This window comes from Camelus bactrianus, chromosome 3, assembly GCF_048773025.1.
Source record: "Camelus bactrianus isolate YW-2024 breed Bactrian camel chromosome 3, ASM4877302v1, whole genome shotgun sequence".
NCBI lineage: Eukaryota > Metazoa > Chordata > Mammalia > Artiodactyla > Camelidae > Camelus > Camelus bactrianus.
In genome coordinates, this window is record NC_133541.1 from 163,265,077 (window position 1) to 163,291,824 (window position 26,748).

At 41.6% G+C, this 26,748-nt stretch overlaps 1 protein-coding gene across 47 annotated transcripts in view; it reads right to left on the reverse strand.

The window, feature by feature from the left end:
* Window positions 1–7,430: 7,430 nt before the first annotated feature.
* The window catches only part of LOC141577229 (uncharacterized), a 148,370-nt gene continuing 129,052 nt past the window's right edge, over window positions 7,431–26,748 (reverse strand). For 45 of the 47 annotated variants that reach the window (XR_012506135.1, XR_012506134.1, XR_012506130.1 and 42 more), the window contains one exon: window positions 7,431–11,692. The gene's annotated coding sequence lies outside the window, so the exon portion shown is untranslated. Of the gene's footprint in view, window positions 11,693–23,082; window positions 23,179–26,748 lie in introns of all 47 variants that reach the window. The other 2 variants (XR_012506122.1, XR_012506105.1) reach the window with 1 other exon arrangement.

Below are 26,748 nucleotides of genomic sequence, written 5' to 3' on the forward strand. Positions count from 1 at the left end.
ATGTCTTTTGAGGCCTCAGGATCTCTGCAATTAAAACAAGAACTTGAGTTAAAATACTATTCTTTTCCACTTCTGAATTTCTAAAACTCCACACAATAGCTTTTTTATTAATTAGCTAAAAATTTTTCCAGAATATATTTTTCGAAGATTCACAACTATCTGTTAATTTATTTTTAAAGATGCTATATTTAAGAAATGGAATAATTATTTACTTTTAAAAAGTAATTTAAGTCAGGAAATGTTTGATACTGAATGTTTACTATGAGTTCAAGTATGTAAGCTTAATTTTTGTGGTACTGCCAATAAATCACACAACGTGAGAGTTCTGGGTTAAATTTTATCTGGGGCAATATGAGGACCAGAACCCAGGTGACAGCATCTCAGAGAGCTCGGAGGAACTGCTCTGAAAATGAGGGGGAGCTCAGCATAATATGAGATTTCATTGAATGGGGACGTGCCGTCAATTATACATTAAGTCAGAGGCTGCTGCTAGTCGAGGAACAGGTGTCTCTGTTAATGATTTTAGTGCTTTTCTAGATAGGAGGAAATGCAAGAATTTGGGCTCTTAAAGTTTCCTGAAAATGTCTATCTGAAGGTTTTCTGCCCATTTTCCCAGAGCACAGAGTGCCCCATTCCTGATCTCCACACAGAACTACTTTCAGAGGGTGTTGAAGGTCAGCAGCTGCAGTGGCTCATGACTTAATCAAATCAGAGGCAGATGGCAAGTGCCAATTTTTATTTGACAATATGTATATATTGTAGGAAAAAATTTACTTTTCAACCCTACCCCTGTTTTACTTTTAGTTAGAGATCACCTGATAACTGTTAGATGACTTAAGTCAGACGAGGGGTTGAAGGAGTCGTCTCTTGAGCCAGCCAGTGCTCTATGTCAGCCTCCTTGATCACATTCAATTTTCTTTCTCTTCAAACAGCATGCATCTGATTTTATGAAGTTTGGAGCCTGTCCTGAGCACATGGGCTCTGGAAGTGGCACTGTTCCAGTGGTCTTTGTTTATTCTGTGAATTATGGTGTGAATCTTTATGTGCCCAAGCTTCATCAAAATTTCAAACTTAAATGATTTAAATATGGGAGATGGATGCCAAGTTCTGGGAATAGATTTTCAGGATAACAGCCAGGATTGGTAAAAAGTAGGGAGAATGGATACAGCCTTTAAAAAGAAATGTTATTTTACAATTTCTGGCAGATAAATTAAAGTGTTTGTTGGGATTCTGTCAGGAATGTTTAATTGGGAGACCTACCTCCCATTTTCATGAAATAAAACAATTTTATTATTTGTTTAGTGCCTACTGCCTAACAAATAATTATCCCCTATGCATATAGTTTTATCGTTTAATCTCTACAAAGATTCCCTGGAGAACACAAGTGTCACAGGTGAGGGAACCAAGATCGTCCAGGGTATGTGGCTGGAAGGCAGATGGGCTGGATGGCTTACCCTCCAGGCTAAGACAGAGACACCAAAGTTTATTGACAAGCGTGTTGTTGAAGTGGTTTATTTAATACTTTGCTTCCTTGATGAAGTGGATCTCTTGAAATTGTTTATGTCTGGATTATCTTCCCCTCTCTCCTTTGCCTCAGGACTTCTCCTCATAAGTAGTATGAATTCAGCCTGAACTGAATCAGGAAAATCAGAAAATAAAAAATTAGCCCACAGAAATGCCTGATAAGTCTTTGTATTTCAGTACTTCTTAAAACTCTTAGAAACGCAAGGAAGGTGTGTTACCTCGGGGACTGAGTGCATTTGAAGTTTGAGAAATGTAAGTGTGATCTGGTAAAGGCACAGGCTCTATAGACAGTGATCCGGGTTTGGATACTGGCTCCCCTAAGTACTGGAAACATGACCACCCAGAGCCTAAGTTTCTTCATGTGTTAAATGGGCTGATGGAGCTCACCTCCAAGTGGCTAGGTCAAAATGAGATGGTACGAGTGACTCTCAGGCAGAATGCTTGTAAAAGTGCTAGTTGCTCTTGCTGCTTTATAATGTCTTCTTAGGTAATTCCGTTGTCCATTGGCTTGCAAATACCTCCTCATTTGATTTAAAAAAAATAGCATGCCCTAAAAATTTTAAAAATAAGGAATGAAGATTTACTGATTAATGCTGGTTGTATTTTTATAGGTCATTTATTAAAAAAAAATTAGGAGTTCTCTAAAGAGAATTTATTCTGTGTGCCTAGAATATGATTCAGTTAAAAATGATTTTCCTTTAAATACTTTTCAGAAATTATCTGTGATATTTTTCTTGAATAGTAGTTTAAGCTTTCTGAGGAGGTTTTACATTTAGAAAAGTTTATTCTTGTAACAATTGACACGTTAAATAAATGTTTCAAACCCTGGACAGCATAAAGCCCTGGCTTTTTTTTTTAATATATATAATTTTGGTGGTTAGTGCTATGACATATTATTATTTATTAACGGTTTTGATTTTGCTTCTGGGTTGTCCTAGATTTCGGCGCATGTGCCTGGGAAGGCCTCTGGGGCAAAGATGCTTATTTAAGAAGGTTGTCATTGTAAATGCTCTCAAGAGGATTAAACAAATTCCACAGCAAATAAATGAACATGTTTGGAAGGTTTTCCACCCTCATGTAATTTCCAGAAAACAGACATGATTCACTTGCTAAACCAAACAAACAGGTACAGTAATGAGCCTGGCTCACATGACTGGACAGCACGGAGGGAGCCTCATCTATTGGCGTGGGTTACGCTGCAGGAAGCGCAACTGAAATTTTAATTAGAATTTATTTCCAGCGAGTGCTGATTCCGCGTTTTTCTCCCCAAATTAAGGAAGCGCCCTCTTTGCCTGGCCATCAGTCTGCAAAGCCACACGGCTCACACACTCCCCTGTTCATCAGAAGGCTGGTGGAGTCAGTTTGCTTGGACACACTTAGCTACACTCGCAGCGGGGATCATCAGTCTCTTCTGTGTGTTCACCTCCACGTGCAGGGGAGAAAATCGACTTTTGCTGCCGACAAACGCTAATTGACTACCAATGGTTTCAGAGGGACTGTGATGTTGAAAACTGGTGTCCCTTTCATTTTTATATGTTGGATGCTGACAAATTGCACGGCCACACCCCCACTGTAAGTACACCCACCAGGGAGGGTGTCGGAGTTTGAATCTGTGTGTTTTAGTATTCTGATTCTGGCACTTGTCAGCTTTCAGTGTTCTCGCTGGGTTTGGGAGACTATTTCTCAAGCGATTTCTTTGGCTACCAATAAATTTGCAAAGCCGTCTCTTTCAGTGGAGTTCCGATGAGTTGAGTTGGGAGGGGCATGTGAAATTGAGGCTGGCAGAGAGGTGCAATGAAAACTAGCCACCATCTGGTTACCTCTCATTTTTTATGGGCCAAAGATGCTTGTCTTCTTTTCTTTCCTACTCCATCCATCCCTTCAGGTCAGGGAGTCGTCTTCAAGAATTTCATCCTAAAATGTAAAGTAATGATGAAGGCACTGTGTTTCTGTTGTTGATTTCATTTGATTTGCATTCATTGTTAAAGATTTTCTGGTGAGGTTCTTATGAGCTCTTAAAAGCTGGAAGAGCAGCACAACCAAGGAGAGAAAGTCAGAGAAACGAGTCAGCGGCCCCTGTGAGGTCTGCGGGACAAAGGCAGGATGTGGGGCAGAGGCAGCACCGTGGCCTCCACTGCAGCCCTGAGGGCAACGTGCGCATGTAAAGCCAGCGTCTCTTGTCACCATGTGTTCTAACAGGACTCCCACTAAAGGAATGCGAGGAGATTTGGGGAGGCCTTACCTTTTACCCTCTGGTCAAACATCTTTAATGCTGATTTTATTTATTCAAGATGACACAGAGATCACCTGCAGAGCGTGAGGGAGCGGTGCTGGCTTCCTGTCTTGCCCGCCCCAGGCTCACTCATCAGACACCTGATTCTCGCAGGCACTGCAGTGCCCGTGGGGGGCGCTCTGCTCCTGGGGGTTTCTGCTCCTGTGGGGGGAGCTCTGCTCCTCGGGGAGCTGGGCACGGTAGTGCGCACATTGGAGCCGGCCGCACCAGCGCTGATACTTCTCTATATGTTGAGCCCTTTGTGTAAGTAGTAGAGGTGGGATCCAGAGTCTTCCTGTGTCTACGGAGCTCTCCAGCAAAGCCAACTTGGAGGAAAGAAAGAAAATGCCTACTGTTCCATGACTGTGTCCTAAGGGTTTAAAGCTCATGCGGAGCACACGTGAGATCTCATTCAGTAAATACTCTGGGGTCTTTTCTCTGACTTGTCATGAATTTGGCATTCTCTTAATATTATTTCTCTTAAAACATGTCTAAGCAACCATTTTTGTGTGATGGTTATTGTGCGTAAGTGTCCTGAAGAAGCTGTTGTGGCTGGAAGTGTGGGCATCAGTGGTACCAGAATGTTTGGTGGCCCTGGGGGCTGCCCGAGCTCCACACCATTTGTTACCAGCAGTCTTTCAGATTGCATCTTATTCCAGAGCTCACTGGGGCTCCCATCTCTCACTACGTGTCTTGAGAGAATATTTGTTCAGAGGGGAGGGGACAGGATGCTTCCAAGTCTGGGTTCTGGGGTTCCCTGTCTAAAGGTGGCACTGGCACAAATCCTTTATTCATGGAGTAATGAAGCCCCCCAGTCTCGTGGCTAATTGGGACTCCCTGTCCTTCTTCATGTTAGGAGCCTGAGGGCTTGGGTTAGGCCCCCAAACCTGTTTTTGGTGAGCTTTCAGCCCTATCACACCACCTGTGTTTTCCCGTTTCAGTCACATGACTTTGATTTTTGCAGGTAGGTGTGAATCCTGGACAGTACCTGGGACTTCCAGGTTTCCCCTACAGTAGGGACAGTGAAGAAAGTTCACCCAGTATGGTGTGTTCGGTGTCCTCGAGGACAAGTAGGGACCCACAGATAGATGTCTGGATGGGTGGTGATCAGGCCCGAGTCTTGGAAGAACCGAGATTCCATTACTGTTTTAACAGTGAAATTGAGGGATTAATTCTGGAAGGTCTGATGCAACTGAGATTAAAATTATTATATGGTTTTTATTGTTAACAGAAGTAGTTTTTAACCCTTAGACCCAGTCCCCCCTATTTATAATAAATATTTTGTAACCTTTCTTTTCTGGTGCCCGGAAGTGAACGTCATTAGAAAATGTAACCTAACTATAAGTATGATAAACAAATAGACAGGTAGTTGGAAAGATGGGATACCCAAATTCTTATATTATGGGGTATTTTATATTCTATGCTAATTATTGTCCTCTCAGGACAAAAGGCACATACAAAGGGAGTCACTTCTAATAAACTATTTTTCCAACACTTACCTAACTGGGAAACAAGTGGCTTCACAATGAGCACCTCCCAGGTCCCGGGGAAATCTACTTGTCAGAGTTACACTTGCTTATGGTGTCCTGTGCCAAGTACAAGCAGATGCGGTTCGGAAGCTGCCCGGAGGCTGACTCCGGGGATTCCTTCTCCGTCGCAGCTGTGAGGGAGCCTTGACTTTCCTGACCACAACAACAGAGGCGATTTTGAATCTCTTAAAACTGCCATAGCAGTGTATATCACAACCCTCACAAGATACGTTGAATAAAGTAGAAAATTTTAAGTGTCTCCTTTAGGATAGAAATAGGGTATAAAAGAAATCATGAATTAAAAAATTCTAGTGCCCGAATAAGTGCTACATTACACTGGATGCATCATAAGGTTAGAAAACTTCATTACCGCTTTACATATCACATCTTATAGTTAGATTTTATTTATCTTTTTTTCCCTAAAGAAAAAAAAATCATTTCATGAGTTCTTGCGTCATAGATGACGAGCAGAGTGCAAGTGTAAAACCAGGAATCTTGATGCTTGTTAGTCTAGACCATCTCCATCACTGCGCAGATCATCTTTACTCATTTTACTGCACTTCTTAGAATCAACTTCTCACTTGGAAAAACCCCTGTGTCAGTTGGATTTTTTAGTAAAACAACTCTTTTTCTTACATAGAACATCAGTGATGTTTTCAAGATGATAAAAAAAATTTGCCCATGGCATTTAAACAGTTGCTAGTTCTCGTAATTTATGGCTCACTGTCTCGTATTTGTCACAATTGGAGAATTGTGTTTTCTTTCTGCAAATTCTCATTGCTTTGGTGACGCAGGGACACGTGTCCTTACTGGATGGATTATGATAGTAGTTGTTTGCATTCTCTCCCTAAATCTGGAGTCCTGTGTTATGTTTCCTGTTAACTTAAAAAATAGGAATATTGTTAATTACCTAAATATCTAACCTCACACCAGTGATGCATATCAAATTGGTCCAAATAGGAATTCCAACATTAAATGAGACAGTAATTTCACAACCCACTTTTCCAAAAATTTGGATTGATGGTTCAATTATACCAGGGACATTAGCTGTTTTAATTGAATCAATCATTGCTTTCTTCAGTAAAATTTTCCATTCCATCTGCTCTTTTGGTTTATTGTTCTTCAGTATTTCATTTGCTTTCTTTCCCAAAAATATATGATTTTGGCTTTTGTCATTGAAAATCCTTGCTGGTTTTGCTACCTCATGCTGGAGAGGAAGGCTTGTGACTGTTTTATAGTCACTGGTTTCATGGTTGTATGAGTGCTTAATGCCACGTTGCAGGGGTGTGGAGACCTAATGAAGTGTGTACATAAAAGGCTTATTCTACACTGAGTGCAGGGTTAGTGTTCACAGCCCATGTCATCAGTATCATAATTAATCCATTACAATCATCCTCTATTAATCAGTGTTTTCCTTCTAACGTCTCCAGGAGAGGAAATGTAGTAGTCTAAATGCAAATCTTTGCCAAACTTTCAGTCAATTCAAAACCTTTAAAGCTTTGCTGTCAATAGGAATGTGTGCCTGCTATCCCTACTTCTGCTCCTCCTGACCCAGGACGCAGTCTCCACAGCTGATGATCCATGAGGTACTGGATTCTTGATCCCATGGCTCTGTGTGTTCTGAGACATCTGGGGACTTCAGCACTGTTTTAGGGGCTTTGGGTCCCACCTCTTCATAGCATTGCTGAGATGAGATCTGTGGGTTCATCCTCATTCTTGAGTGTACGGTGCATTTTTCCTAGAACCAACACACGCCACCGTGGCAGCACTGCTTTGACCACGTGCTGGGACAGCGTGTGCTTGTCAGTTCTTGAGTTTAAATTTTCTGTTCTAATTTCTAAAATGGGGTATATTGACAGATACACCCCATGTAAACAGAAGCTCTGTGGGGTTTTCAGCAACTTCTAAGAGCATAAATATTCCTGAAGCAGCTAATCTTCCTCCCAACAAGTGAGAAGCAAGCCGGTAAGCCCTGGGTGCCTGTCGCAGCCAAGCTCTGCAGCCCAGGCTGCTCACCGAAGAGCAAGGGGAAAATCTTAAAAACCTACTTCCATGCCGTCTTTCACAGAATCTCAGAAATGAACGTTTTAATATCTAAAGAGGGGTGATTTTGCTAAATAAATTTTTTATTTTTTTCCTTTTTCAGTTTTATCGGGTAGAATTATTACAGTTCAACTTCACATACACATATTGCATGTAAATACATGTATAGAGCATACTGCATTTTTTAGTTTACATATATGTACTAATTATTCTTTCTAAGAACAGATTAGAGCTTTTGATTTTTAAAATTACAGTTACCAGAGGAATAAGGACATCTACAAAAGAATAATAAACAGAATATTGTAATCCTATCACAAAGGACAGTCAGATGTACTTACACATATTCAAGAAATCAAAATAATATTTAGTTCATTTGTGGTCTTATTATTATTGCTATTAATTTTAGATTCCCCATAAATGAAGTCATATGGCATTTTTCTTTCTCTTTCCACCCCACTTCACTTAGAATGACAGTCTTCAGGTACATCCATATTGCTGCAAATGGCATCTTTTATGGCTGAGTAGTATTCCATTGTATATATGTATCACCTCGTCTTTATCCAGTCATGTGCTGATGGACATTTGTGTTGTTTCCATGTTCCATGTTCTATGTCACTTCTGGCAACAATTACTGATTTTAAATATTTTCCACCTTAAAATCCTTCCTGAAAGAGATGTGGTAACTGGAATCAAAAACAGTTACAGCACAGGGTTGTGTGTGATGGGCCCTGGGGGCTTGGTAGGAAGGTTGGCAGAAAAGATTTCAGATTCTGATCAAATGATTCCTCGTCTTGTAGCCCTGCTGACCGCCTCTCTCACGGCCTGCCCTACAAGTCTGATCAGTCCCTTCTGTGATTCCTACTGTATTGTGCACAAATTTTGTCCAATTGGTGTCATCCAGTAGGGACCTTAAGTGAGGCACCCAAGCTCCTGTGTTGATTACTTCCATCAGCCCTTAAATTCCTTGGGAGCCAGGACTGTCTCTTTGCCCCAAGGATCCCTAATGCCTAGTGAGATGCCTGATACAGCTGGTACTTAACGAGCATATAAGTCAAAAGAAAAAACCTGATCAAAGAAAAGGCCCTCATTTCTCAGACATGCCTACTTGAGTACATAGGGTAAAATGACATGTCTTGGATTTGCTGTCAAATACTTCAACAAAGGACAAATAAAAGAACAAAGGTCTGAATAAAGGAAATATGGAAAAGTTTGTGAATTCCTTAATCTGGGTGATTGGCTTATTGTAATATACTTACTGATGTATACTTAAGTTAGTTTATAATTTTACTGTCATTAGCTGAATAGCAATTTAAATACGTATTAATTTAAATCCTTAGAACTGACCAAACTTACCCCACACAAAATCCTTAATATCCTAGCAATTTCTCTTAAAAATCTTTTCCCACAAAGACAGGAAAAAAGGGAAAGGCAGATCCGTGCAATTTTTCCACGTTGTAAAAAGACCAAAGGCTGACACAAATGAAAAGATTGTAAAAAAGATAAAAAGGCTGAAATCAATGTCCGGAAAACCTAGCTAAGAATCCTAAATGGCCCAACATAACTAACCTCAGCACTGCCGCATCAAGAATGGGACAAATAGCACCTAGTGGATTTCTTTTTTAATAAATAAATAATGATCCAGTTCCTACCACAGGCAATTATGATAAGACTGAGTATAAGTTCTAACACCAAATAACGTACAAATCATAATTATTACTTGATTCAAACTGCTTCTTCTATAAAATTTGAATCTTTTTATTCTTAAGACAGATTTGTGGCCTATGACCTAGTGATAAAATTTTCAACTGGCTTGTATTAAAAAAGTTCACCATAGTGAAAGTTTATTACATCAACTCTTCCTTTTTGGGAAACCCATGTGCCTTGTCACTCTCTTTCATAAGATTTCCTGTGGAAAATTCAATCCTTCATTCAGGAAAAGGCTGAGCAATATATCTCATGGAAAACCTTCATAAACTGCAACACAAGAAAATGAAAATGACATTGAGCAGCCCGTGAAGCTGGCAGAAACACACAGCGCACGGCTGTGTTCCCGCCTCGAATTTCTGTAACCAGCAGGGAAATTGTGCATTTCAAGAAATAGACATAAACTCTTTTCAGGACCTGAGCACACAATTTCCCTTTCAGGGTTTAGTGGGCTTCCATTTAATTCTATGAGAAATGTTTAAAACAACAGAACAACAGCTGAGATAGGGTTTAAAGTAACTTTTATGTCTTAGTGAAAATAAAGCCAACTGATAGTTATCATTTTTACTTTATTTGATCTCACTCTCTTACTTTACCTCCCCAACCTCCTCCACAAAATGATGGTGAACATCCCCTCCTGGGTCAGAAGGCTAAGTAGAAAGTACCAATCACATGGAGGTGTGCTTTGTTGTTTTATTTTTCAAAACAAACAAGTTTCATTCATGTGATTTAATCATTAAGATCAGAAACAAAGTCTACTCAATAAATGGTAGATAACACAAGTCATCATAGCTGCTTATCAGGTTTGGCCCCACGTTACACACTTTTAGATGGACATGTGCAATGTGCTGTCTTAGGAAACGGTGAGTGGGGTCAGGGCCTCTGCTCTCACAGGGCACACAGCCTGGTGGGGGAGGCGGTTTTCAATCATTGCCTTTTTTTTTAATGTAAGTACAAATTATGGGAAATGCTATTTAAAAAGAACAAAATGAGTCAATGAAAGTGAAAAATACCAGGACAGTATTTAGGCTGAAGGAAGACAGAGAATCTCTTTGAAGAGTTGACACTCCACTGAGAACCAAAGTACAACTCCATTACTGCAGGTGAAGGGCAGGGACACACTGATAAAGGGCTGATATCCAGAATATACCAAAATTCTTTAAACTCAACAAGAAGGATGAATAACCTGATTAAAATATGAGCAAAATGCCTGAACACAGACCTCATCAAAGAAGAAATCTAGATGCCAAAGAAGTCTATGGAAAGATGCTCCACAGCATCTGTCATCAAGGGGATGCAGACTGAAACAGCGAGGTACCACCGCACACCTGTCAGAACTGCCAAAACGCAGAACACTGACAGCACCGAATGCTGGTGAGGATGTGGAGCATCAGGAATTCTCATGCATTGTTGTTGGGAATGTAAAATGGCCCAAATACTTAGGAAGACCGTCTGGCAATTTTTTACAAAACTAGACATTCTCCTACCATATGATCTGGCAACTGTGCTCCTTGGTGTTTACTCGACGAAATGGAAACTTGTGTCCACACATAAATCTGCATACAGATGTTAATAGCAGCTTTATTCATAATCACCAGAACTCAGAAACAACTATGCTGTTCTTCAGTAGGTGAATGGATAAATAAACTGTGGTCCAGCCAGAGAATGGACCATTATTTGGTGCTAAAATGAAATGAGTTATCAATGCATGGAAAGACATGGAAGAACCTTAAATGCATATTACCAAGTGAAAGAAGCCAATCTGGGAAGTTTCTGCAACTGTCTGATTCCAACTTTATGGTGTTCTGGGAAAGGGAAAACCACAGAGACTAAAAGATCAGTTGCGGTCAGAGGCTAGAGGGGAAGGAGCAATGAATGAGGTGCAGCACCGAGCATTTTTAGGGTCACTAAGACAGACTACTCTGTATGATGCTGTGACGGTGGATACATGTCATTGTACATCTGTCCAAACCCATAGAGTGCACACCACCAAGTGTAAATCCTAGTGTCAAGTATGGGCTCTGGGTGATGATGACGTGTCAGTGCAGGTTCACCCATTGTCGCAAATGCACGCTCTGGTGCAGGCGTCAATAGTGAGGAGGCTGTGGGTACAAACTGCTGTTCATACACCCAATCCAGCCCCAGCCACCGCTGTTAATAAAGCTCTGTGGTTGTGTGGACTGTCCGGCTGCTCTGGCGTCTGAACAGCAGAGCTGAGCAGCTGCACCAGAGATCAGGAGGTTTGCAGACCCTGATATATTTACTCCCAAGCTCTTGACAGAAAAAAGTATGCTGAGCCCTGTTCAAAACGAATCACAATTCACCCTGATGAGACAGGGCAGCAGGGCCCAAACTCGGCATGGTTAATGGGACTAAAGCGATGTTTTAGTTCCAACACCTTTCCTGAAGTCCTGTAGATCCAGCGACAGACTGTAGCCAGGAAGCGTCTGCAGAAGGAGAAGGTAGCAGCTCTTCCCACCAGGCTCCGTGATGCCGGGGGCCGTGCGCTGCACGGGGGCCACCCGCTTGAAGAAGGCGGACTTGCAGTGGCAGCCGATCAACTCATAGAGCTCGGAGAGGATGCTGCACTGCTGAATTCTCTCCTCGGAACGCTGAAGCACTGGGAGAAAAGCAACAAGCATCTGAACGAAACATGTAAGTGAAAAAAGACCCGTAAAAAGTTTTCCCTTAAAACAAAGACCCAATGAAACAGGAAGGAAGAGGAAGGCTGACTTCGTGCACTAATGGAACCGGATGCAGAAATGCAGGGAAGCAGCGCTGTGCAGACGGGCCCCATCTTTCCGCGTTCTGCCTGTCCTTTTATAGAATGGCCCGTATTCCCTGAAATAGAGGAATCTGCTACCTAAACATGGGACACAGAGAAGGGAAAGAGGAAAAGGAAGGGAAATGAAAGGAACAACAGTTCATCTAGGCCCTAGTATTTGGGCGGGACTTTCACCAAACACACAACCTCTCAAAGCACAGAGCACACAGTGAGAGGCTGACAGTGTGACTGCGACTTCTGCTCCTTAAACACCAGCTACCTGCCAGCACATGCTGCACCACTTACTGAATCATTACAATCATTTCAGAAACTATTACTACCCCGGCTCACAGGCAAGGAAATCTGAAACTCGGGGAGGAATTATTATCATCCTGGACAAAGTCCCACAGCCCAGAAGAGTCAGAGCCTCCGGCAGACCCTGGACTAAAATGCTCCTCATCACCACGGGCCCTGAGCCTCAGGCTGAGGCCACGTCAGGTCTGCACGGACCCAGAGCGAGTCTGTGTGACTGGGAATGCTCCGACTCGAAGTGCCAGGCCAAGACCCTCAGGAACATATATAATGACACCAAATCCCCAAACGCATTTCCAAACCACTGCCCTGTCCGGGAGGACTGCTCGGCACATCTGGCTTATCACCTGTGCACAGGCTGAGCAAGGGTCCCAGACAGTGATGTGACGTCCCAGTGGAAGTGGCTCGGAGACCGCTTCATCACAGGACAGACTCTCCCGGCTTCCAACATTAACTCTCCATTCCATTTCCAATGGAAATTAAGTTTAGACTTGTTTTCCTCTCCAGAATCAAAGAGAGTGGTAACATCAGCGGGAAACTCAAGACTGAGGAAGAGTCTCCTGGCCATTTGGAAGGATAGGCCGGGGAGGGAACAGAGACAAGTATCAGAAATACCCGTGTTCCAGTCGAAAGTCTGCACGTCACTCGCTTTGACAGTTTCCTTTTTAATACAGGTGATAAAATCTAATTATGATTGTTGGGAAAACTAAATGAAATAACGTATGCCACTAGCATAGGTGTAAAATCCTCCATGAGTGTCCCAGAAATGGACGTGATCGTGGTTAGGTACTGTCTGCCAAGTCTTGGGTGCTAAGCTCACGTCAGCCAGCCAGAGATGTGCCAGAGAATGCCTCACCATCCAGCAGCCTTCTCCAACTTTGAAACTCACAACGTCTGAAGAACATGCAGTGGTGGATGCTTTGGGGGCACTCTGGAGGTAGCACTCCAGTGATGACTTTAAAAGCTGAGGAGAATTTAGGGGACCATACAGTTCAAATACAGAAAACTCATTCCATGTCTACAAATATTCATCTCTAGCCATGATGATTCAGAGAGGAAATACATATTCAAACGTACATCATTTTCCCACATAAGTGCATCAAAACAATTTGGAAAGAATTTCACTTTCTTCTCTAGATCACACAGCGGGGATTACAAGGTTTGTACTGACAGCACTACTTGTAAATCATCTGCAAACGTAACTAGGTCCACGATCAGTCATCATCATTCGAAGGGAAGGATGGAAAAGAACAAAGCCAAGCTAATACGCTCCACTCTTTTGTTTGGTTACGATGTCACAGAGGAGACGGACAGCTCAACAAGGAACCACTCTGCCGTGATCACGGAGCTGGGGAGCGGGATGGGCGGCAAGATGTATGACGCAGCCGCAGCTGCGACCGCGCTTTTAGGCAGGTACTCAAATGCGCCTCGACAAGGTGTCAAACGCTTGTGCGCCCGTCCTCATCATCTGACATGTATTAACGAGAAATGGAAGCCTATAAACGGCCAATTCCCTTGGTTGGTACACCGTCCAAAGAGCAAAGTCACAGTTTGACACCTGGCCATCCGGTTCCCTGGGATTCATTTTTGGAGAACCTTAAAAACCACTCCTCTGTCCTCAAGAAGTGCTGCCTACTTGTCCTATCTTTGGCTCAGGGATGGAGAACGTTCACGTGGACTTTAATGTCTGCACAGATTTGACTGTCTTTCTCCAGGTTCACTTGTCCATTCTGAAGAGGCCTGAGTTAAGTCCAAATTCCATAAGATCAATTCCCTCCAGTGACAACTCAACGAGTCTGCAATTACAAACCAACTGAACAGGACTGTCCTTAGCTAAAAATGTCACCCACCCTTCACTGTTTTCTTAATCTCCTCTCCTGGCTAATTGCAAAAGACTAACACAACCCTCCACCAAGTTCCCCAACTATGTCAAATAGTAAGTAAGGTCCATAAAAGAGGAAACAACTCCATAGTCACCTCTGAATTCCTAACATATGTTAATGTCAATAAATAGAACTATGATTATGGATTCTTTCCTTTAAAACCTTTCTGGTTATTTAAATGAGACCATGGAAGGGAGGAGTTTGGGTCCAGTATCTTGATCCAGAAGACTCTGGAGACATTTTTCAGAATGGCTGCCCACTGATTCATTCAAAACACAACTTCTCTTTCCGGGAGGAGCTGTGATTTTCTGCCAGGAGTTTGTTGTCACTCTCATGCCAGAACAGATTTAAACTAAATACATACATTGGATATGTTATTTTTCCACGCTTCCAAAAAAATTAACTTTCCTTACTTCCTTGCCTTGAGGAATGTTTGTTTACTTTTCATTCTATTTCACCGTTTTATAAAGCAGGATTCTCAGGATGTGCTTGGCCTTACATAAGAACAGCCATCCAACTCCCAGTGTGAGAGGCCTGGGGCTCATCTCCTGCCCTCCTGTCAAGGCAACTGAAACTCAGTTCAGGAGCCAACTGGCCCCCAGGGCTTCTAAGGCTCACGTATCTCCCAGAATCCTTGCTTTCTGGTTTGGCTTGGCTTCTGAGGATTTCCCCTCACTTTCTTGACAATTAGCTATGCAGCTTGAAAGATGAGGAATGAAGGTCTTATTTCTTAATCAGCATTTTAAGGAACTTATGTAATGAAGGTTTTCAAGACTTTCTAGAACCCTCCATTGCCAAGGCAGAAAACACAATAGATATTTTCTAAATTTAGCTATCATGTGCATTTTTCCTTTGCTGTTGTTTTCTTTACTGCTAACAGACATTTTTTAATTAAAAAATAAAATAAGGCCCCAAATAGGATAGAACATTGAAGAGGAAACAAAATTAAAGGGCAAAGACAGAAAAATGATAAGTTATCTACAAAGTTAATAGAAAACATACACTATGGATCAGATCAGCAATTCTCAGTAACAACTAATTGAATCCTGACTATGAGGTAAAATGTCTCTCCTGTCAGGAGACGAACAACAGAAAACAGAATTAAATCAACAAACTAAAATTCTAAGTCTGGCGAAGTAGAGAAGTCTACCAGCTAAATGTGTTTTCTTCTGGAAAAGAGGGAGACTCATAAGATCTTTTCTGTGGAGCCTGAGCCCAGGTGAGGACGGTGAAGTGAGCTCTGTAAGTACCCAATTAGCAAAGTGAACGATGAATAAAGAGACGTGAGCTTTGATGACAGAGATGATACTACTATTCACTTGTACTGTAAGTATGTCTTCACGTTCAATGATCAATACCTCGGCGACCTCAGGGATTGAGATTATAGGAAAATGCACAGCCCGGGCCCAGACCTCTTCTGTGATTGTGGCACTGCACTTAGATGTTTCAAGGGCACCTCCAACTCCACCTGCAAAGAGCTGACTTCATGGTGCTCCTCCCATAGCAGTCCTGCCCAGGGCCCATGGTCGGGGGGCAAGGTCTCTCTGCCTCTGCCAGCTCAGGCCCATCACTCACAGATGTGACTGGACCCCTCCTTCAGGGCCCAATTTCCTCAGTCAACGAGTCCCACCACCCACACCTCACCTACAACGTTCTCACTGGCACTCCCTCAGCACTGACTCTGTGCTAGGGACCACACTGCACACTATGAACACGTTATCTCACTGGATCTCCACAGCAGTCCTGGGAAGTCGGTATATCACTGCTTCAATTAATAAGATAAATTGTTTCACTTCCTTGAGTGTGTCATCCAAAGTGACACGGCTACTGAGCCACAAACATGGGACTAAAAATCACTTGAAAATTGAACACTGCTACACCTCAAAAACACCCTACTCTGACTTATCACATCACCCCCTGCCGAGCCTTCTAAATGTTTCTAAGCATTCTACAAGACAAAATTGATATACGAGAGCACCCTACTCCCCTACTTAAAATGTGACAATGACGTTCCACTTCCCTTAGGAGAAAGCCCCACCGGGCCTGAGCAAAGCCCAACGGCCCGGCATCTGCGTCCCCTACTCGGCCACGCCACCTCACCCACCAATCAGCACTACACGTGCCGTGTCCAGGACAGGGATGCTGACTCCCTACAACACGGGGATCGTCTCAATTGAACAATGATCACCCTCTTCAGTGGTCACCCTATTCATTGCTGATTCTCAGAAAAATGTTTTCTCAGGGTGAATCAATATCTTTTTCCTTACAACTTCCCATCATTGATAATGAGCTCCCCCCAAAAGAGAGAAGACCTAATCCTCAGTCTCCTTATCTGCAATGTGTGAATCACAAGGAAATGAGAGGTTTTAAGCGAAATAATATTCATATGAAGCTGAGAGACAATTCCCAACATACAGTAAGCACTCAATATGTGCTTACTTAATATTAATAACATAGATTCCATTCCAGCAACCTTAAATCAATGTTTTATGGCTTTGTCCAAAAGACTACTGACAAACTATTGGAAGAAACCCTTTGAGCAGATCCGCCCAAGCTTACTGGGATAGGTAAGCCTTGACTCCAGTTACAGCTGCAGCCAACCAGCACTACGGGGCGGGGGCAGTTTGCTCAAACTCTTACATGTTGTTTGAGCATTTAGTTGTAGTTATTGAATAAAGACAGGTATTATATAGTCAAAGCTCCTGAAACATAAGTCTTCAAAGATTGATTCAAATTAGGTTTCAAGTACAACACTCTCACTAGAAATTATTTGAAAATTATAGTCTTAGCTCCTCTGCACATCAAAAGGGCATGATCTTAAAGTATCTGACTATACCAAAAGTGTTGTTTAAAGGAATTTAAGATGAAGCCATCCTAAATAACTCTCAGTATCATCTTCACAAAGCCCCACCCAAGGGTCTCATTTCTCACTTCCACATAGGTGTTCAGGTAGCTTAACCTGGGTCGTGGTTTCTTATGACACGGGGGTGGGAAGAATTGTGGATAGATTTATGTAGCAAATATAAATCTAGGGTATTTGCTGTGTAGGAATCCTAGAAATAAATTAATTGATATATAGTCCCACCCTTAGGAAGCTCAGACTTTCAAATTACAACAGCATTAAAAATGAAATGAGAGATACATTTAACAAAATTTTACAAGATTTGCACATTGAACATTTTGAAGTATCACCAAAAAAAAATTAAAAGATCTACATATATGGAAGGCATCCCATGTTCATGGAATGGTAGACAATATTGTTAAAAATGTTAAGACTCCCTAAAGTGGTCTACAAATTTAATGGAGTCCCTATCAAAATTCCAGCTGACTTCTTTGCAAAAATTGAAAAACTGATGCCAAAATTCATATGGAAGTGCAAGGGGCCCAGGACAGCCAAAACAATCTTGAAAAAGAAGAGCAAAGTTGGAGGACTCACTCAAAGGTTACTACAAATCTATAGTACTTAAGTCATTATGGTACTGGCATATGTTTGGATGCAAAAATCTATGAGACACAATAAAAAATCCAGGGGGGAAACTTACATTTACAGTCATTTTTCTAGAAATGTGCCAAAAATACTCCATTGAAAGAATAGTCTATTCAACAAATGGTGCAGAGACACCTGGGTATCTGAAGGCAAATGAATGATTCTGGAATCTGGACCCCCGTATTTTATATAACAATAAAATATTAATTCAAAATGGATCACAGACAGAAACGTAAAAACTAAATGTATAAATTTTCTAAAAGAAGACATAGTTTAAATCTTTGTGGTCCTAGGATAGGCTATGGCTTCCTAGATACAATACCAAGAGCACAAGTGAAAAAAAAGAAAGATAAAATGGACTTCATCAAAACTAAATCCATTTGTTACAAAGGACATCATCAAGAAAGTGAAATGAAAGGGGAAGGGGGTAGCTCAAGTGATACAGTGCGTCCTTAGCAAGAAAAATAAAATGAATAAATCTAATTACCTCCCCTAGAAAGAAATTGTTTTAATGTTTAAAAAAAGTAAAGTGAAACGACAATCTGCTGAATAGGAGAAAAATTTTGCAAAGCATATATCTAATAAGAGTCTAGTATCCAGGATATAAAACAAATGCTTACAACTGACCAATACAAAGAAAATCGACCCAATTTTTAAATATGCCAAGTATTTAAATAACTACACAATTGGCCAATAATCATATGAAAAGATGCTCAGCATCACTTGCGAAATCAAAATCAAAATGATATCTGATTTTACACTCACTAGGATGGTGATAATCAAAACATGGACAATAACAAGTGTCGGTCAGGAGGCAGAGAAATGGGAACCCTCAATATGCAGCCGTTGGAAAGGAGCAATGGTGCAGCTTCTTTGGAAAAGCCTGGTATTTCCTCAAAAGGTTAGAAAAATATGGCTCAGCAATTCCACTCCTACATATAGAGTCATCCCTCAGTATCCTCGGGGGGTTCGTTTCAGGAACCCCCCACCCTGGATACCATAATCCAAGGATGTTCGAGTCCCTTTACAACCAACCATCTGGATCCATGAAGTGGAAACTACAGATATGGCGGGCCAACTGTACAGCCAACAGAATGAAAATATATTCTCACAAAAACTTGCACATCAATATTCATGGCAGTATCATTCAGAGTAGCCAAAGGTTACAAACAATATCCATCCATCAATGAACGGATAATCAAAATTACCAAGAATAGTCCCACAAAGTTTTGGTCATTGAATCTTTGACAAAGGAGGTGAGAACATACAATGGATTAAAGACAGCCTCTTCAGCAAATGGTGTAGGGAAAACTGGACAGCTGCATGTAAATGAATGAAGTTAGACTACTCCCTCACAGCATACACAAAAATGAATTCAAAATGGCTTAAAGACTTAAACACGTAGTCAAGACACTATAAAACTCTTAGAAGCAAACATAGGCAAAACATCTGACATACATCTCAACAATGTTTTCCTAGAGCAGTCTACTCAAGGAATAGAAATACAAGCAAAAATGTACAAGTGGGATCTAATTAAACTTGCAAGCTTTAGCACAGAAAAGTAAACAATAAGCAAAACAAAAAGACAATCTATGGAATGGGAGAAAATAGTTGCAATAAATGAGACTGACAAGGACTTAATTCCCAGAATATGTAAACAGCTTTTACACTTCATAAGAAAGAAAAACAAACAATTCAATCCAAAAATGGTCAGAAGTCCTAAAGAAACATTTCTCCAATGAAGACATACAAATGACCAATAGGCACATGAAAAAATGCTCAATATCATTATCAGAGAAATGCAAATCAAAACTGCAATCAAGTATCAACTCTCACCAGTCAGAATAGCCATCATTCAGAAGTTCAGACAGTAAATCCTGGAGAGGCTGCGGGGAATTGGGAACCCTCCTACACTGTGGTGGGAATGCAGTTTGGTGGAGCCATTGTGGAAAACAGTATAGAGGTTCCTCAAAAGACTAAAAATTGACCTCTCATATGACCCAGCAATCCCACTCCTGGGCGTATATCCAGAAGGATCCGTAATTCAAAAAGACACCTACACCCCAATATTCAGAGCAGCACTATTTACAATAGCAAGACATGGAAACAACGTAAATGTCCACTGACAGATGACTGGATAAAGAGGTTGTAGTGTATTTGTACAATAGACTACTATTCACCCATAAAAAATATAATAAAATAATGCCATTTGCAGCAACATGAATGGACCTGGAGAATGTCATTCTAAGTGAAGTAAGCCCGAAAGAGAAAGAAAAATACCATATGAGATCGCTCACATGTGGAATCTAAAACAAACAAACAAAAAAAACAAAAAACAAAAAATAAAGCAAAGAAACAAAAAGATAAACTTATCTACAGAACAGAAACAGACACAGAGACATAGAAACCAAACTATGGTTACCAGAGAGGAGAGGGTGTGGGAAGGAATATATTGGGAGTTCAAGATTTGCAGATACAGAGTATGTATAGAATAAACAGCAAGTTTATACTGTATAGAACAGGAGAATATATTTAATATCTTATAGTAACTTATGTTTAAAAAGAATATGAAAATGAATACAGGTATGTTCTTCTTTAACTGAAGTGTTGTGCTGTACACAAGAAACTGACACATTATAAACTGACTAGACTTCAATGAGAATGTTTTTAAATAGACCAAAAATGAAAAAAAAGAAAAAGGATATTATCAAACTAAAAGAATAAAGTACTGATTCAGGCTACAACATGGATGAACCTTCAAACTTTATACTAAAGTAAGCCGGACACAAAAGGCCAAATAGTGCCCTTTAAGGTGAACTGTATCTGAGTGTTTATTGTACTATTCCTGTAAATTTTCCGGAGGTTTGAAGTGTATCAATATCAAAAAAAATTTTATTCATTAAAATCATAAAACGCTTCCTCACAGGAGGGCTTTAATTATTAAATGCAAAAATGCATGTAAAGCTCTTGAAACAACACTTTGCACCTCCACACACAGTCACTGCTTTCACTGCCACTCAGAGGTTGGTACCAGCGCTGATGAGAGCTACCTACACTCGCTCTCCTGCATACAGGAGTGAGGGCCTGAGCTCTGACAGGCAGGGTGAGCGTGAACCTGGGTCAGACACAGCCACATCCCAGACTCTGCGTTACCCAACTTCCTTATACAAACTGCAACATATAATGTAAACACGCTCAGGGATGTATCTTACAACGCAGGGAATACAGCCAATGTTTTACAGTAACTATAAATGGAGCATCTATTGTACACCTGAAACATATCATATTTTAAATCAGCTATATCTTTGTAAAAAATTAAAAATTAATTTAAAAATGTTATAACTTTAATATTCAATTCAGTTTTTAAGTAATTACTAAACAGCTTAGAATGTATAAAAGCATTTAAGTGTGCTGTTTGTTTACATATTTATTTACTTTTAGCCTCCTGCTAAAAGAGAAATTAAACAATTTTTTTAAACACAGCTTAACAACCATAACAACAAAAAGGGAAAACTGAGAGTGAAGAGAAAATGGAGATTCAATACTTAAATGAAACCAGTGGGAGGTAAATTCATAAAAATGGATTCCATGAAGTCAGGGCAAGTGTTAAAGGCCGACTAGAAATTCAGCTGTAAGATTCTTGACAGATAAAGCAAAAAGAAAAAGATGATGGGGCGGGCGGTACAGCATGTGATTAGCGAGCACGGGGTCCTGGGTTCAAACACCAGGGCCTCAACTAACAGATAAATACACCTAATTACCTACCCCTCCCAAAGAGCCCCAAAGAAAAGAAAAAGAGAAATTTCTTTCCAAAAGAATCCTGATATTAAATTTGGATTAAATACTTCAAAGAAAAAAAAGAAAAACATAAAAGATGAGTGACACTGTGAAGGAAAAGCCCAGCTGGGCTAACAAGCTAAGTCACAAATCTAAGTGTGATAAGTGTCCCTTTACTGATCTAAGATTTGCTGGGCTAACTCGTAAATCCGATGTCAACAATTGTCAGTAATGTGATCTGTTCCAAATTGATAAGCTTCAGTGTACTGATTCCTTGCTTTTTGTTGTTTGAGCCTTATTGGCTAATAGCCCCATACTTGTAATTAAACCTATAAAACCTCACGTGCAGGTCTTGGAGGTGCTCAGAGCTTCGGAGCAGAAGCCCCTCTTAGCCCGCCGGGGTAATAAATCTCAGTACTCCAACCCTCTGTGTGGTGCTTGTTTCTTGGCTGGGCTATTGTTTCCATAACAACACAAGCGACAATGCCCGTGAGATAGTTCTGCAGTGGCGGATGGCAGGTCCCAATTTCTCACTTGGGAATATCTGAAACATCCTTCTCACCACTCAGAGTCATCATAAACCCACACCTCACCTCCCGCTGTTAAATGCAGGAGCACAGGCAGGGCCCGGCCTTTGTTCTCTCTGTGTCATCACAGTGAGATAGGATGGAAGGGGGCAGAGCACATCCATTCAAGGAAGTCCACAACAATTAACATAATAATGGTGAAGGATTCAACCCCCAATAGGCCTTGAGGCACAGGATGAAGAGATTTAACTTCTAGCAGATCTTGAGCTTCATTATGCACCCACTGTAATAGTAACATGGTGAATAACATGCCCCAGGCACCATGGCAGTCCCAAGGCTAGCCACAAATGTCAAAGGGTGGGAAATGGTCAACTAACTGGGAATCCCAGCCCCTTGCCCTAAGGCTGATCCTTCTACTTATTAGCATATGAAACCACCAAGCCCAAGAAAAAAGAGCAACACAACACCACCTCGGGGTCACCACTCTCTCTCACTCTTCAGAGAAGGCCCACACTATGTGGAGTGTGTACCTACTTTTAATCTGAGCATCAAACCCCCACAACTCGTGACGTTTCTCTTGCGTTTCAATGTATCTCTCTGAATAAATATACCTTTACTCAACACTGGCTTGCTCTTGAATTCTTTACTGCATGAAGCCAAGGAACAAAATCTGGTGGGGCACGTCCCAGGGGCTCATCCAAAGCCTGAGACACAGCCCTTCTCATGCGTCTGGTTTTTTTTTTCTTGTATCAACAGGACTGGGTTGTGAAGGGAGCTCTGAGTCCTCAGCTAAGAGACACAAGCAGCCCCCAGGGCTCGAATTGGCGGGCAGCCTCTTCCCCAGCAGGGGCCCTGGGGTCTGCCCAGTTCTCTGTGTTTCCCTGTTGTGCTGACTCCCCAGCCAGACAGCGTTCTCCCTAGGCCTGTCCCCACAAAACCCTTCTCTCCAAAATACAAGCACATCATGTCACAGTCCTCTTGTTCAACCAGGAAATTTTCAGCCCACTGTTTCCCTTCCCAGTAAAGTACCTAACTGTCCTCCCTCCCATCCCACCACTTCTTTTTTGTGACAAATCTGCACTCCCCACCCACCATCCTGAACGCAGGTGCCTTGCTGGCTGGGACCGAGATGTTTCAGTCTCACACATCCTGCGTCCATTCACTTTCCCCTTGTTACCTTAAAAAAGCCTTTCCTGAGTCACCCATGAATCTGATACTGAACATCACAAAGTGCTGAGTTTGCAGTCACTGTGTGCATACCTCCCAGGTTTTGACTAGGTTTCCTTCACAAGATCTTCATTAAGGAGCTGCATCAAGAAGTTTAAAGAGTCTTTTCTTACATCTGAGCGGAGGAGCCTGCAAAAAATTTAAGTGGCTTTGAAGAGAGGGTTAACCAGGGACAGAGGTGTCGCAGGTCCTATTCAACAGTGTCATGAGGCAAAATGTTCTTCAAAGGCTCAGAGTGGCTTCTGAACTTGGAGTCAGCAAGGAGGAGGTGACAGGCAGTGAGTAGGGTGGGTGACACTGGGTGCGCTTCCCCAGCTGGGGAAGAATTGGATTTTGTTCTAGTTTTCCAAACAATTTCTTACTACCTTTTTCACCTATTGTCACATACCATTTCCTACGAATTAAGAATATCAATGTCAGTCATTTGGGCCACTTGGGAGAAGCAACACGATGCCATTCACAGGGCTGGGACATGACAGCCACACCAGTCTAGGTTGATAGACCAGTGGGGGTATTTCCAAGGTGATCACGGGCATGCAGCAAACTCCCCAGCTTCAATGACCTCATCTCAAAGGTGGGGCCAATAAAACTACCAAGAAAAGTGCGTGATATTATTGCCGACAACTGTTTACTAGGTAATTGCTCTTGACAGCTGCAGCTTAATGGGGAATGAGTATGATTAACAAGGCTCTGTCTACCTGGCCACACGCTCCCTGCCTTCCTGCCTTGGTGCAGCAGCAGAGTTTGTTTAGCCGATATGAACGCCCCCAGAGCAGCTCTGATGGGAAAGCTCCCAGCTCTGCACGGCGAGGTGTGTTCCTTTCCTTCTCAGAGCTGATCACAGTTTGCTGTCATCTGTTTTTATGTTTATCCCTTTTATAACAGCCTTTTGCTCAAGCAGCGCAGGGCCAGTGTATCTTGCGGCCTGCCAGATATTCTGGGCTGGGAAACAGCTGACCCCACATCTGGCTCTGGTGCTGAACGGAGAGGGCAGAATGCCCTGGGGCACATGCTGAACCGAGGTCACTTCACCCAAAATTATGATCTGACTTTGGGCAAATTACAGTCTTCTTTACCCTGAGATTCCTCATCTGTTCCATGAAAATAAATGCCCATGGCACACAGAGTTACAAGGATTAAAAGAAATCACCAAATTCATAACCTAGCCAAGGGGCTACCAGTGCGTCCTCAACAGACAAATGCTGCCTTTACGGCTTTGACACACGCGAAGCGGAGCTGCCGCACACAGTGAACACTGCTAAGTGAAAGTGTGTTAAGTGCTTCATGTGTGCTACAATACTCTTCAGAACTTACAACAATCCCAGGAAGAAGCGAATAATATCATGACCATTTCACAGATTCACCAACAGGTTAAGAGAGGTTACATTCTAGTCCAAGGCCCTATGGTGAGGAAATGGCGATTTAAACCGGAATCTGGGCCCAGGCCTTGTCTCCAACTCTCTCCCAGCCACCTGATCACTTGCCTATGAATTCCACCTGTCCAATACCTAAGTGTGCAGTCGGCCATCTCTTAAATGCAATGTGTGCCACCGTTTGTCAATGTTGGTTAATTACCATAAACTCTTCTCAGAAACCACTACAGAAAAGAATCGTGGACTTAAGGAATTCTGCATTGCGTTCTCCTGTAATGTGCAGAAACCCTTCTCTACACCACCAAATCCAAATGTATGCTTCCTCCATGTTTATGTTTGCACACGGCTTATTAAAGTAGAAGGTACCTGCAGTACTTCCATCTCGGCTGCTTTCCAAGGTTGCAGATTATCCATAATCAGTCCATGAACGAAAATACTACAATTTGAATGAAAATACTGCAACCATGTCAGTAAACAAAGAATGCTGAAACCAAGTCATTAGCGGCTGCTGCCACCCCCCAGCGAGGAAAGGCCTGCAGCACAGCTGCTGCAGCAACTCACAATGGTGCCCTCTGAGCAGACTCAGAATAAGAAAGGACAAGATACTGGCCCTAGATAGCTAGGTGCTTGTCCAAAGAATGAATTCAGTGAGTCCAAAATATTTTCTTCCTCCCATATATAGAAAAGCACTAAATTATTGAACTTGAGATACCTGGCTTTCTTTAGATAACAAGCAATCTTTTATTGTTCCAACAACCTTGTCTTTGTTGTAAAGCTACTATATATCCTAGCTCCTCCCAAACCTCTTCGGAGCAGTCCCTCAGAGAGATCTGAGAGTCTGTCATCCCGGCTCGAGTCCTCCCGCAAATAAAACATAACTCTTAAATTTTAGGTTGCACATGTATTTCAGTCAACTGTTTTGGACACCATGAAGGGACCCAGAGCAGACTTTCTCCACCTGAACTCTCCGAATAACTGGGGCCTTTGTACCAGCAGTGGCCCTTTGTGACCATCCGCCTCCTCGGGGAGTCCAGATGAATTTGGGTGAGTCTCTCCTGGTTCTCGGATCTCATACATTGGTTGATAATCCTGAGTTTTATTTGGCGGTGTTTCCAGGTACCTGGCCCTCCAGTTGAAGGAGACTGGGGGGAATTACCCACCCAGTGGAGACATACTGGGTGGGACCTCGTTGAAAGGTAACGGGAAATACCCACATTGAAGAGACGTCCGAAGTGGGCTGGTGGAAACCTATTAGGAAAATACTCACCCAGTGGAGACGTCCTGAGTGGGTCCAAGTTGAAAAAACTGGGTTCAGGACTGAGTGGTTAGGTAAGAGGCTGGTCTAATGTTTTCCTCAATTTGGTTACATCCATTGAATTTTTCAGGATAAAAGTAAAACTCTTATGAGGAACCTTTCAACTCCAAAAATGGGACCATCCTCCTGGCTGGTAACAGCTTTCTCGGGTGACAGAGAATCTTGCAGGAGTGGTAGACACAAAGACTTCATGCCATAGAGTTGTCCCTGCGGGAAATCTTACTAGCAAATTTATTCTAAGAACCCGACCTTACAATGGGGAATAGAATTTTCAAAAAAAATAAAAAACAGAAAAGAAAAGAAAAAGAAATGACAGATTGCCAGCCTCCAATTAATACCCCAGCCAGGTTTATGTACATACAAAACTTACAACATTAATTGGGAATTAGAAAAGAAAATCTCAATCTGAAAGTAAATAAACAGGCCTGATAGAAACATTTTTTGGAATTCTGAACTTATAAAAACAAAATCCACTTTAGGGGGAACTTGGATTTCTCTTCCTGTGTCCTTGAAATGTAAACGTTTTATCTTACTCTGGGTCTTTTAAGTGTGTGTATGTATGTATATGTATGTTTACTTTCTTTTTAAAGGAAACCTTGGACTCTGCCATACAAAAGGTACAAGTATTGTGTACATATGGTGGCCACGTAAATAAATTGGATTCTAAGCAATTCTTTGTACCAATTTTCAGATATTTTGCCATCTTAAACTTTGTTGCATCAGCCTGGACCACAACGCCTTTAGCTTTTGGAGGGTAAAGCTTTGAAATTTATTTAGGCAACACCCCCACTCTCATGTGGAAATCCTCTTCATCTTATTCATTTAAAATCACTATATATATATATAAATTGATGGCCATATGATGGATCCTTTAATTTGGAAAAACTTTTAAATTGGTGAAAGTTGAAAGAGATCACATTATAAACATCTGTTTAATTGGTACCTATTAAAATCAAGTTTAAAGATAGAAAAATATATCTAATGGTTAACATAAGAACTTAGTTAAAAAAA